Source organism: Callospermophilus lateralis, chromosome 13 (genome assembly GCF_048772815.1).
Source record: "Callospermophilus lateralis isolate mCalLat2 chromosome 13, mCalLat2.hap1, whole genome shotgun sequence".
Classification (NCBI taxonomy): Eukaryota; Metazoa; Chordata; class Mammalia; order Rodentia; family Sciuridae; genus Callospermophilus; species Callospermophilus lateralis.
Genome location: NC_135317.1, coordinates 108,499,059 through 108,512,922, shown reverse-complemented (window position 1 = coordinate 108,512,922; position 13,864 = coordinate 108,499,059). Strand labels below are relative to the sequence as shown.

Here is a 13,864-nt window from a genome sequence, read left to right as displayed (position 1 = left end):
TTTGTTAGTAATATTTTGACTTATAGTAAAGGTGGTGTTCAAAAAGATATTTGGCGTTTAATTGCTGCCTCAGAATTCTTACATTTTACAGACAAACCCTTACCAAGATTTATTGGCAAGAACTGTAAAGAGGGATCTTGCTATGGCTTACGAGCTTGTGTCCAATCTCCTTATGTTTTAATTATTGGAAATGTAAAAGTTAAATGGATAGATGACAGATACATTGTTACTTGTAAAAAATGTAACCTAACCAATTGTATTACTAGGTATAATGGAGGAAAAGGAGTGCTGATACTTCATCAGCCCTCTTTTGTTTTATTACCTGCTAATATTTCAGAGCCATGGTATGCTGATGCTGGTTTACAAGTCTTACAGCAAATTCATGCCCAGCTGGCAAGACCTAAACGTGCTATTGGAGTTATAATTGTTGGTGTTTTGGCGCTAGTCTCTTTTATTGCATCAACTGTCTCTGCATCTCTGACATTGTCTCAGAATATTCAGCATGCAAAATTTCTTAATAATTTAGCTCAAAATACTTCCAAGGCTCTGCGTAATCAAGTAAATATTGATGAAAAGATTGAAACTAAATTAAACGCCTTAGAGGCAACTGTTATTGACATAGGTAATGAACTTTCAGCCTTAAAATTTAAAGAAAGGCTTAAATGCCATGCTAATTATAAGTATGTGTGTGTTACAGCTGCCAAGTACAATGCTTCTCTCTGGGATTGGGAGAAGGTTAAAAACCATTTGTTAGGTATTTGGCAAAATAGTAATAATAGCTTGGATATTCTGGAACTTCATCACCATATCCAAGACATTCAAAATAATAGAGCTGATTTTTCAGATCCTTCTTCTTTGGCTAACCAAATATTGAAGGAGTTAAATGGATTCAACCCTGGAAATATTCTCAAACACTCGGCCTGGTACATTATTGGATTATTCTCTTTGCTGCTAATTCTTTATTGCGTTGTAATTGTAGGATGGCGAGTCTTCAGAACAAGAATGCAGAAACTCCAGAGAGTGAACCGCGGCCTCATTTTTGCGAAAAGAAAGGGGGAATATGTCGGAAGCCATTCTCACACGTGACTGGGTGACTCCCGGTTAGGGTCTGAGGCGCTCTGGCTGTGTCGGAGCTTTCCCGGCCCTCTCCTGATGAGAGAACCTGTCCGTGTGGGGGTGTAACTGACCACTGACCCCGGAGGCCCAATCACTGACCCTGACCTTGGAGTGTGGCCCCCCTTCAACCTTCATTGGATGGAATTATCCCCTGAATTTCTTGCTCCCCAATAAAAGGCTACTCCCTGGCGTGCTCGCTCTCTCTCTCTCCTGCTAGCCCTGAGTAATCCTTGCTGCCCTGCCGGGCGGTTAGAGGAGGGAACCAGAGAGGGGAGCCGTCTCGGACCTGGTCATAGAAAAAAGGTAACTGAGTCTGTGTGTTTATTTCGATCTCGCTAGCTAACTTTTATGCCAAGAACCTCATTAATGAAACCATTGCGCTGGCCGCGTGGTAGAATTTGGGCCTACTTTTTCTTCTGTAAGGCACAGGGTCTCTGTTTTAGTGCTTACTTTTTTATTCACTTTGAGTTGAGTTTCGTGCAAGGTGAGAGATAGGAGTTTAATTTCATTTTGTTACATGTGGATTTCCAATTTTCCCAGGACCATTTGTTGAATAGGCTATCTTTTCTCCAATGTATTTTTTGGCACCTTTGTCTATTATGAGCTAACTGTATTTATGTCAGTGTGTCTCTGTGTACCATTGGTCTATCAGTGTACTTTGGTATCATTACCATGCCATTTTTGTGACTATTGCTCTGTAGCAGTTTAAGGTCTGGTATTGTGATGCCTCCTGCTTCACTTTTCTTGCTAAGGATTGCTTTGGCTATTGTGGGTCTCTTATTTTTTCAAATGAATTTCATGATTGTTTTTTCTAGTTCTATGAAGAATGTAGTATGGTCACTTTTACTATATTAATTCTGCCTTTCCAAGAGCATGAGAGATCTATCTTCTAAGATCTTCTTCAATTTCCTTCTTTAGTGTTATGTGGTTTTCATTGTAGGGGTCTTTCACCTCTTTTGTTAAATTGATTCCCATATTTTTTTTTCTGAGACTATTGTGAATGGGGTAGTTTTCCTAATTTCTCTTTCAGTAGATTCATCATTGATGTATAGGAACACATTTGATTTATCCTCCAATTGAATTTTAGTTTTATTTTGTTGGAAATTTTTCAGTTTGGGGTTTTTGCTTTGGCAGGAGGAGGTAGACTATTCAACATGGGGAACAAAACCCCAAAGCCTCTCCAGCAACAAGTGGTGCATTTAGTTGGGCCTAAGTGGAAAATATACAGCCCGCCAACTTGAGACGGATGTTCAATGTGGAGAGCCTAGAAATGGAGACATGAGACCTGCCCTACACACACGTCCTTGGCTGGCTAGGCACTGTGCTTGGGTGGAGGAGGCCCCAGAGTCCTATGAAGAACAGGGCACCGTGGCACACTTGTAATCCCAGGTACATAGGAGACTAAGGCAGGAGGATCCCAAGTTTGAGACCACTCCAAGCAACTTAGTGAGACCCTGTCTCAAAGGAAAAATAAATAAATAAATAGAAGAGCTGAGGACGTAGTTCAGTGGTAAAGTGCCCCTGGATTCAGTCCCCAGTACCAAAACCAACCAACCAGCCAACAACAGCAGCACCGTATAAATACCAGTAGCCCATCAGGGACACAGATTCTGCAGTTTAAATCTAGAGATGTTATTAGAAACAAAGCCAGCAGTGATTGAAAAGCTAAAACAATATTCGGAGTTGCTACAATAGATTATCTAAAATATTTAAGTTTCCTTCCTTCCTTCCTTCCTTCCTTCCTTCCTTCCTTCCTTTCCAAAATTACTACACATACAAGAAACAGAGACATATGATCCATAAAGTGGGGGAAAAGCAGTTACTAAAAACAGATCATTGGCCCAGATTTTAGATTCACAGGCAAACACTTCAAAGTTGCTATTATGAATATGTTCAAGTATTTATTACTTTTGTTTTGGAGAGGGTTCTTGGTGCTAAGGATTAAACCCAGGGCCTCATGCATGCTACCACTGAACTACATCCCCAATCCTCAAATGCTAATTTACAATCCAGAAATCTCAATAAAACTTGAGTGGGATAAACAGAAAGGAACCACACCCAGACACATTGCAGTCAAATTCCAGAGAGCCCTAGACGAGAATAATCTGGAAGGCAGCAAGGGAGAGATGGTTCATCATACTGAGGGCATACAATACTATTTATAGGTGGAGTCACACCAGAAACTGCGGAGACCCAGGCAGGGTGGCCACACCTGTCATCCCAGCTACTCAGGAGGCTGAAGCAGGAGGACACAAGTCAAAGGCCAGACTAGGTGACTTAGCGAGACCCTATCTCAAAATAAAAATAAAAAAGGGCTGGGGAGGGGCTCAGTGGTAGAGCACCCTGGTACAATCTCCAGCACCAAAGAAGAACAAGGAGGAGGAGGAGGGACAACAAGGGAGGCCAGAGAGACAGTGGTATGACGTAAGAAATGCTGAGAACAAAAGGAAGCAGCCTCTGCACCAAGGGTTCTAGGTCTTGTTTGTCTGTTTATTTCTGGTTTTAGTGCTGTGGATCCAACTAAGGGCCTCATGCATACAGGGCAAGTGCTCTTCTGCTGAGCTGTATCCCAGCCCAAACCATTTATTTTTATTTTTTAATTAATTTTAGTTGTAGATGGACACAATACCTTGATTTATTTATTTTTATGTGGTGCTGAGGATCGAACCCAGTCCCTCATACATACTAGGCAAGTGCTGTATCACTGAGCTATAACCCTAGCTCCCCAAAAACATTTTTTTAAAAAATTGAAGTAAAAGCATCACTAAATCAACAAAAACATTTTGCCACTATGCTGCTAGCAGATCTACCATAGATTGTCAAGACATTATAAATAACAAAATCCTGGGGCTTGGGTTGTGGCTCAGTGGTAGAGTCTCGTGTACCACATGTGAGGCCCTGGGTTAATCTTCAGCACCATATAAAAATAAATAAAATAAAGGTATTGTGTCCAACTACAACTAATAAATAAATATAAAAAACCCAAGTCCTATCATACACTGTTCACAGAGACACATTTCAGACTCCTGGCACAGACAGGCTAGAGTTCAAGATGGGAAATGGTATGCCATGCAGATACCAGTCATGGCAGCTGCAGGGAACTGCTCCAGGCATACCTGACAAAAGGGGCTTCCAGGCTGGTGCAGCAAGGCACGCTCGTGAGTCCAGCGACTCAGGAGGCTGAGGCAGGGGAATGGAAAGTGCCAGGCCACCCTGGCAACTTAGTGAGACCCTGTTTCAGAAAATGCGAAAGGACTGGGACCGAGTTGGTGCTTCACCTCTCAGCTGTGCTGGCCAGAAAGTGCCTCCAGGGCTTTCACCTCCAGGAGCACAGCTGACCAAGAGCCCAGCTAATGGTGCTCTGAGATCAGCTGGGGCCTTCGCTTCCTGCCAGGGAAGCAGGTGCCTGGGTGCAGGAACACCAAGGCAGGCTCGTTACTGGAAGATATGTGCTCTAATGATTGTCATGTCAGCAGTTTTTTTTTTTTCCTGGCTCTCTAAGACTGAGCCACATCCCTGTCTCTCTCTCTCTCTTTTTTTTTTTTTTGAACTGTCCCTTTGCTAATTGCTTTTGTTTTCCATATTTTTACTGGTATAATTATGCATAATAGTGGGATTTGTTGTTACATATTTACACAATATAACAGTGTAATTTGGCTAATATCATTCCCTAGAATGTCCCCTTTCCCTCCCTTCCTCTCTTCTCCTGGTCCCTTCCTCTACTCTGCTAATGTCCCTTCTATCAGATTATTTTTAAAATAGAGTTGAATGGTAAATGCATCTAGGAACTTTGGGGAAATTATTTATTTCACTCCATGGAGTTTAGACAAGTAATTTCATATTTCATGTTTTTTAAGTCAAGAGTCAGAAAACAGCCGGGCACAGTGACACAAGCCAGTGATCCCATTGACTCAGGAGGCTGAGACAGGAGAATCTCGAGTTCAAGGGCAGTCTCAGCAAAAAGCGAGGCACTAAGCAACTCAGTGAGACCCTGTCTCTAAATAAAATACAAAAGAGGTCTGGGGATGTGGCTCAGTGGTCGCGTGCTCCTGAGTTAAATCCCTGGTACCACCCCCAAAAAGAGAAAACATTTTTTTCTCATCCAGAACTAATAGAGATCATGGTATATCAACGAAATATTTAAATACTAAGATTGATTTACAAATAGAATTCTATAAATAGTATCAATAGGAGAACACATAATAATACAACCTACTTGGATCTAAGAGCCTTAATTTATTCAAATTTTGAAATAAATTAGTCTTCTAAAAATTTACCACTTAACACATTTTGTATCTGGGGATATAACACAGTGGTAAAGAGTGGGTTCAGTCCCCTAGACCATGGGTTCAGTCACCTGCACCAAAAAACACACAAACAACAACAATAACAAAACACATTGTGAAACTGGGTTCAAAAATGGAGGAATCAGTCAGTCCTAAGTGATTCATAAACATGACATTGTTAAAATGTGAATGAAGACTGCATGTTGGCAGTGCAGGCAACATCCTGCTGTCCCCCTTCTGTGGAGCAAGGGCATTTCACATTTCATAGTTTCTGAACTTCCTCAGGAGTTCCGAGGGAGCATCCCCCGACCAGCAGAAACGAAGGTGCCAAGAGTTCACATCTGAAAGACTTGGAGACTCTGAATTTTGTGGGGAGATTGACTTCTCCAGGGACTCGGTGCTTTTTGCTTTATTTTCTCTGTGGTTGAACCCAGTTCTTCTTTCTTTATTTCTCTTTGCTCATTCCATTCTTCATTTTTAGTCTTGCTGATATGAGTCTGCTCAAATTCTTCCAGCATCAAGTCTTTTTTACCTTTGACAGCCCAATGCATTGACATTTTCACTGAGTCAAAGTTTCCCACTGATGGAATGGCATCGATACCTGGCTCCTTCGCCAATGGTCATAGCGGGCTAGACCGCTCTCTTCATTGGTCAGAATCTCTTTTGCCTCTGCAGTTTCTGGAAAGTCTCCACAGCTTTAGAGTTTTCAGGATGCTTGTCAGGGTGACATTCCAGAGCCCTGACCTTAAAATTCTGCCAGGATTTGTTCAACCGAAGAGAGTTCATCACATCCCAGTAATGTGTAGTATCTTCACTGTCTTCCAGCTTAGACCACGGTGACCAGGTCTGGAACCAAGGCAGGCTTTTCCTGGCATAGAGTGGACGACCAGTTGAGGAGACGGTCCTAGGGAGAAGTTGCAGTTCTCACCAAGGTCCAGACGAGGTGGTAGAGTTTAGAGAGAGGTGAGGATCATGCAGCGGTTCAGGAAAAGATGATAAGTGATGGGATATTGGGTCCTCCTCAGGCTCTCCAGCTCGAGTGCATCCTTGTTTCGGCGGCTGCCCTGTCTCTTTTTATTTAATTATTTTTTTTTTTAAAGGCAGAGAGATGAGAGAGAGAGAGAGAGAGAATTTTTTAATATTTATTTATTTTAGTTCTCGGCAGACACAACATCTTTGTTTGTATGTGGTGCTGAGGATCGAACCCGGGCCGCACGCATGCCAGGCAAGCGCGCTACTGCTTGAGCCACACCCCCAGCCCCATTATTTAATTATTTTTTAATTAGGGACAGGGCCTCACTAAGGTGCCCAGGCTGACCTGGACCTTGCTATGTTCCTCCCTCAGCCTCCCCGTCTCTGGGATTACAGTGTGTGCCATTGGCACAGCATGGTGGCCAACGCTTTGACTTGTTCAGACCTTCTCAGTCTGCACAGTCATCTAGGGTGCAAGTACCCCACCTGTTTTTCTCTGACCCTCCCTCAGGTCAGGCTTGTGCTGCAGTCTGCTGGCTTCCCTAGCTCCCTTACTGTTTCCTCTTGCAGATTTTTCCCCTAATAAAATCGTGTGTGTTTAAATCCATCTTGGCATCAGCTTCTTAGAGGACCCAGACTAATACAGGGCAGCAGGAATGTCCACCACAATAGTTGGCAAGGTGGAGCTGTGCTGCCTTGCCTCTTGCCTGGCAGATGAAGGGGATGCTGTCTCGGGTTGGAAGTGGGACATGGCACAGGATGGTAGGCTAATTGCTAAAGATTCCATTAATGCTGACCTGTGGAAAGGTCACCGCTGGAGGAGATGCTGAGGAAGAGGCAGGTGTGAAATTTCAAGCCTTTCAGGAATATGGAGGAGAAATGTTTATAGAGAGTGAAGTTGGCTGGTTGCAGCTGAGCTGTAGTGATACTTTACAGAAGGTTACTGCAAGACTGAGGGCTGTTAACAATTGATTAGTGAGTGGCCAAGTGTGAGATTTGGGGAATCTCAATGGGAGCTACAAAAAGTGTTTTTGAACAGTAGGCTGAAGACCTGGTTGCTGGTCTAGATCCACAGTCCACTTGTCCACAGTTGTCTGCATTGTCCAACCACAGGGACTTCGGTGAACAAGGGTGTGTTGGTGATGGAAACCTGGAGTCCTGAAATATGGTGGGGTGTCAGGATGGATGCCTTTGGCAACACTGTCCCTGGCTCTCCCTGGGGTTGCAGAGGTGGCCCATCTCTCCTAATAAGGGCTATAACTTCTGCTGTGCTGGCAGAGGTGCCCTTCTCCAAACTTGCCATCTGTCCCACCTCCTCTCCTGGCTACCAGCCTGATAAGACAGAAATAAATACTGAATACTTTGAGTTGCAAGATAGACTTAGCAAGAGTCAGAGAAGTGTGCTTGGGATTAGCATCTAAGGGTACTCAATAAAGTTGCCAGATTGGAAGACTGGCTAAGGAAGAAGTCACCAATCGAGAGCATCTTCTCAGGACAAAAGCTTTAATACCCTACCCAAAACTCCAGAGAATGGGGACAACTTGCTGCCAGGCTTTTGGAAGTCTGAAAAAAATAATGGCTAAGCAGGGCTTGGATACACATGCCAGCAATGCCCAGCCTGAGGCAGGAGGGTCCCAAGGTCAAGGCCAGCCTTGACATCTTAATGAGGCTGTCTCAAAATAAAAAGTAAAACAGACTGGGGATGTAGCTTAGTGGTCGAGCACCCCTGGGTTTTTGTCCCTGTACCAATAGAAGAAGGAGGACAAGGAGGAAAGAGTATGGCTAGCTCTTGGAGGGGGTAACACCAACTTGCCCCTGATAAATGTCCCAAGAAGATGTCTAATGTAAGGTCAGAAGGAGACACTCTGGAGAACCTTGTTCCTCCCAAAGCCTCCAGGAGGCAGCTTGCCAAGGCCACTGTGAATGAGTAGGTGACAGAGGTATCAGCAACCCTAAGAAATCTGGTGGGGATTCTGTTCCCCCAAAGCCAAGGGCAGGGAAGGAAGGGTGCGGGGTCGTTGAAGTCTCTGGGAAGGTGGGGCCCCCAATAGCAGAGCAAAAGATTGGAAGGATCAGGGTGTGGCTGCACACACCTTAATCCCAGCAATTTGGGAGGCTGAGGCAGAAGGATCCTAAATTCAAGGCCAGCCTCAGCAACTTAGTGAGGTCCTAAGCAACTTACTGAAATCTTGTGTTAAACTAAAAAATAAAAGCCAGGTGCAGTGGAGCATACCTGTAATCCCAGCGGCTCAGGAGGCTGAAGCAGGAGGATTGCAAGTTCAAAGCCAGCCTCAGCAGCTTAGCAAGGCCCTAAGGAACTTAATGAGACCTTGTCTTGAAATGAAAAAAAGGGCTGGGATGTGGCTCAATGGTTGAGTGACCCTGGGTTCAATCTCAGTACCAAAGGGAAAAAAAAGAAAGACAAAGATATAAATATTTCTCTAGACATGGATATATACACACACTTAATTTTTTCCTGGTATCTTCTCATTTCTCCAGCTCTGAAGACTTGACCAATTGAAGATCCTACAACCTGCCTAGGGCGAGGCCTCCAGAGGCCTTTTCCTCCTGCAAGGACAGCTGCTGCGCCAGCCCCCGTGCCTGCAGTCCTAGGTCTCCAGTCCCATCTGTTAGGTGTGCAGCTCACAAACTTTCCTGGAGGCCTGTTGCTCTTGCTAGTTTCTCAAAGTGTGTCCTACTGAAAATATTTCCAAAATGTGAATTTCTACACTAGAAAACCCAGCCCTCCTTGTCACAAGAACAGCTGAGATTTCATTACAGAGCAGAGCTAACTGGGGAGACCTGGCTGTTAAGGAGTGGTGGTGCTTCTCTGTGGTCCCAACTACTTGGAGGCTGAAGTGAGAAGACTGCTAGAGTCCAGGAGTTCAAGAGCAGCCTGGGCAACTAATAAGATGCCTGTCTCAAGAAAGGAAAGAGGCAAGCGAGGAAGGAGGGAACTGCAGCCTCCCAATGACTTCAGCAGAGCACCATAAATGTGAGCAAAAGCCAGTCTCCTGATTCTGCTAGCCTCATTTGGCCTCCAACACCTGCAGTCACCTCAACCCATCATCCCAGTCTAACCTGCCACGCTTGGCCACTGGTCTCTGGACAAACCATGGACTAAAGGTAAACACACCCTGAGGGGGCGGGGTAACTTCAGCTGTGCCATCTCGCTTTCCTGTGTTGGCAGCCACCAGGCCGGGTCCAGGGCAAGGTGGAGGTGCCCAGGGCAGGCATTGGAAGAGGCGCTCCTTTGCTAGGGTTGCTCTCACTCACACTCCTCCGTCTGAGAGCCGCCGCCCCGCTGCTCTTTGCATCTGAGGCATCTATCTCCCTTGTCTCATGCCAGTCCCAGGCTCGGGTCCCAGCTAGCATGCGTTCTTACGGTGTGATAGAAAGAACACCAGCCCCAGGGAGGGAGGAAGCAAAAGTAGATAATTTGTAGGGTGACCCCGGACTACTTGGGGAAGGGAAAGAAGTCATACAGAAAAGTGAGACAGCAGTGATTTGGTCTGTGGACAGGAGAAGAGCCAAGGCCTGCAGGGGTCTGGGATAGGACCCACTAACAGGATGATGCCAGGGTATGGTGAGCTGGCCAGGGCACTGGCAGCTGGCAAGGCAACTAACTCTTGACTTTATCTCAGCCTGTTTTCATAGAGTCACATTAGAAAGCGCATCCTGGTTTGAGAAGGAGAAAGAAAAATCAGAAAATCTTTAAATTAAACTACAAATTCTGGGATTGGGGATGTAGCTCAGTGGTAGGGCACTTGCCTAACATAAGCGAACAAACCAAACCCATCCTCCCACACCTGTACTCCCAGCAGGAGAATCATAAGGTCAAGGTGACCCTGTCTCAAAATAAAAAAGGACTGGGAGGCATAGCTCAGTGGTGGAACACCCCTAGGTTCATCTCCAGTACACATCTCCAAACCCAAAGTCACCTCTAAATCCTCTGTACTAAGTTTTGCTTGTTGCTTTTTTGTTTTTCAGTGCTGGGATCAAACCCAGGGCCTCACCCGTGCTGGGTGGGGTAGGTATCTCTACCTCTGAGCTATCTCCCAGCCCTTGTATGTTTATTTGGTACTGGGGATTGAACCCAGGGGCATTCTACCACTAAGCTGCAATTCTGTCCTTTGTTATTTTTTGAGACAGGATTTTGCTTAGTTGCTGAGGCTAGCTTCAAATTTGTGATCCTTCTGCCTCAATCTCTCAAGTCATTGGAATTATAGGTAACTTAGGGCTCTTGATGTCTACCATCTTTTTTGAGGGAGAATGTGTATTGAATTTAGTAACTTGACTTGCATAATGTTTTTTAGGTTACAAAGTTCTCTGATATTGCTTTTTCTTTTTATTTATTTACTTTATTTTTAAAAAATATTTTTTAATATTTATTTTTCAGTTTTCGGTGGATACAACATCTTTATTTTATTTTATGTGGTGCTGAGGATCAAACCCACTGCCTCACACATGCTAGGTGAGAGCGCTACCCCTGAGCTACAACCCAGCCCCATCTGATATTGCTTTTTTAAGGCTCAAAAATTTCTTTGTGCTTTTGCCCATTTCTCTTCCCAATTCATCTCTTTCCCTTCCTAGTCTGCTGGTTGACAACCATTTTAAAAGCAGTTTTATCAAGATATAAATGATAGGCCATACAATTCATGAATTTAAGTTGTGCAATTCAGTGGTTTTTACTATATTCAAAGTTGCATGACCTTCGCAATAATCACTTTTTGAATATTTCCTTCACCCCTAAAAGAAATTCTGAGCTGGTGTGGTGGCATATTCCTGTAATCCCAGTCACTTAGGAGGCTGAGGCAGGAGGATTGCAGGTTTGAAGCCAGCCTTAGCAATTTAGCAAGGCTGTAAGTGACCTAGTGAGACCCTTTCTCAAAATAAAAAATCAGAAAGGTCTTGGGATGTGACTCAGAGTGGTACTAAAAAATAAAATACAAAAATTCTGGATCCATTAATAGTCACTTCCTGTCTGCCCCTAGCCTCCACCCCTGACTGTGGGCAGCCACTGATGGCTTCTGATTCTGTAGATCTGCCTGTTCTGGGCTTTCTGGTTTTTTGTCCTGGCTGGAACCTGGTACATCCTAGCCAAAGGCTCCACAGCATAGCTATATCCCTAGCCTTTTTATTGACTTTTTGGTGGTGCTGAGGATTGAACCCAGGGCCTTGTGCATGAAAGGCAAGCGCTCTATCAATTGAGCTATATCCCCAGCCCCTTTATTAACGGTTTTGAGACAGATTCTTGCTAATAAGTTGAACTTGGATCCTCCTGCTGAGACGGACTGAATCTGCCCCTCCTCCCCACTTGGAACAGACTCCCGCGGCTGAGAAACACTGAAGGGCTAAGGCCCCATGGCCAGGTGCCCAGGAAGTGAGCAGAGATAGCCCCTGCCTTGTCCTAACAGGACAACTGAATCTACCTATGTGTGCCACTTGCTTCTCTGGGGCCAGTGGGGAGAAGCAAACTGAATTCTCCCAGTTTGGTCAAACTGCATAAAGTTCATTTTTCCTTTTTCCAACTTTTTCTTATTTCTGACACAGGCAAGCAATCCAGGATCCAGGCAGGACCCCTGGGCCAGACTGCAGGTGACACTGCCTCAGCCTCTTGGGTGGCTGGGATTACAGGCATGTACCATCATGCCCAGTTTCTGTTTTTTGTTTTTTTCAGCACTGGGGACTGAATCCAGGGGTGCTTCACCACTGAACTACATCCCCACCCCACCCCTTTGTAAAATTTTATTATTTTTTTAGTTGGAGTTGGACACAATACTTTCGTTTATTTATTTATTTATTTTTATGTGGTGCTGAGGATTGAACTCAGTCTTTCCCAGGTGCCAGGTAAGTGCTTCACCACTGCTTTTCATTAACAAGCACTTCATTTCCAAGAGCTTTTCGTTTTTTAATTTTGAGACACTGTCTAAATTGCCAGAGGCTGGCTCTGAATTTGCGATCCTTCCTCAGTCTCCCTAGTTGTTGGGATTATAGGTGAGTGCCACTGTGACCTGCTCTTTTTTTTTTTTTTTTTTTTTTTTTTTTTTGCTTTTTAAGCTGATACATCAAATCTTTGAAGTTGTATACTAGTGAGGTTTGTGTGATGTTCCATGCATGTATGTATTGCCTAATATTTAAATCAGGTGGGGCAGGGGCTGGGGCTAGCCTAGCATGTGCGAGGCCCTGGGTTCGATCCTCAACACCACATAAAAATAAACAAAATAAAGGTATTGTGTCCAACTACAACCAAAAAATAAATATTTAAAAAAATATTTAAGTCAGGTTAAACATTCTCTCAAACATTTATTGTGGTTGAGCATTATCTTTTTAAAAATATGCAGATGTGGGGTGTGTGTGTATGTGTGTGACAGGAGATGGGGCAGGGTCTCCCGGCTGGTCTTTACCTCATGGACTAAAGAAATCCTCATGTTAGTACCTGGGACTACAGCAAGCACTACCTTGCCCTACAGGACATTTCCTTTCAATTTTTATTAGAAAATGCCTTTTAGGTCGTCTTACTCTGATCCCTCAGTGGGACTTGTGTGATAATGGAGAGGCACCTGCTGCTGACAGGCTGCATGGAGGGACAGCCACATTTCCCCAAACTTCCTACTGGCCAGGTATCATTTAACAGTTGAAGAGAAGCTTTATGGAAATTAACTTATCAAGGGCTACAAAGTAGTAACAAAACAAGGATCTGAATCTTGGTATTGCGATTGCAGCTGTCCTTTTTTGCACCCCTTCAATGGTTCTCAAACTTCGATGGGCCGACTGGAACGCTCTGCCCCACCCACTGGTGTCCTGACTCACCACTTCCGGGGTGGAGCCCAAGCATGTGCGTTTCCAGCGCAGCCGCGGTTTCTGCCTTTCTGACCCTGCGCTACAATTGTGCTGCCTAACAGCATCTGAGAACCTGATTGATGTAGGTCGCAGAGCTGGGTGTTCAAGTAGCTCCGGTATCATATGGTCATCTTTTTAAGGAGAGTACTGATGGCCTGTCAAAGCAACTGCTGATTGATGGAAGGCAGAAAGAAGCTAGAGGGGCAGTACAGGGAAATGAGCGATGAAGTCTGGGAAGAGAAGCCAATAGAGAACTGGTCAGCTCGCTGGAGCCAGGGCTATGAGGGAGGAGGATGCACCGAGTCAGCCGCAGTGCCTGGCTTACTGTCCTTGGCTGCAGCTGAGTTGCACTCTCATGCCGACTCAGCTCCGGTGTTACTAGGCCTGACTGGATCAGGACAAAATCAGCATATAAAGAAAAGTCACAGGTACCAAAAGGATGTAGTTCTCTGAATGTGTTGCAGCTCTGGATTTTATTAAAACTATCCTTTTCTTGGTGGGAGGGGAAGGAGCATAGCATGAAGCCACTTCAGAACCTGCAGTGTGATTGCTACAGAAGGCTCCATGTGACTGGACCATCTCCAGCAATAGGGTTTGGTGACCAGGCTCCCGAGAGAAGATGACACAGCACGGGAATAGCGTGGGCA

At 44.7% G+C, this 13,864-nt stretch overlaps 1 pseudogene; it reads right to left on the bottom strand.

The window, feature by feature from the left end:
* Window positions 1–5,657: 5,657 nt before the first annotated feature.
* Window positions 5,658–13,574, bottom strand: LOC143412162 (dnaJ homolog subfamily C member 12 pseudogene; annotated as a pseudogene).
* Window positions 13,575–13,864: the final 290 nt, after the last annotated feature.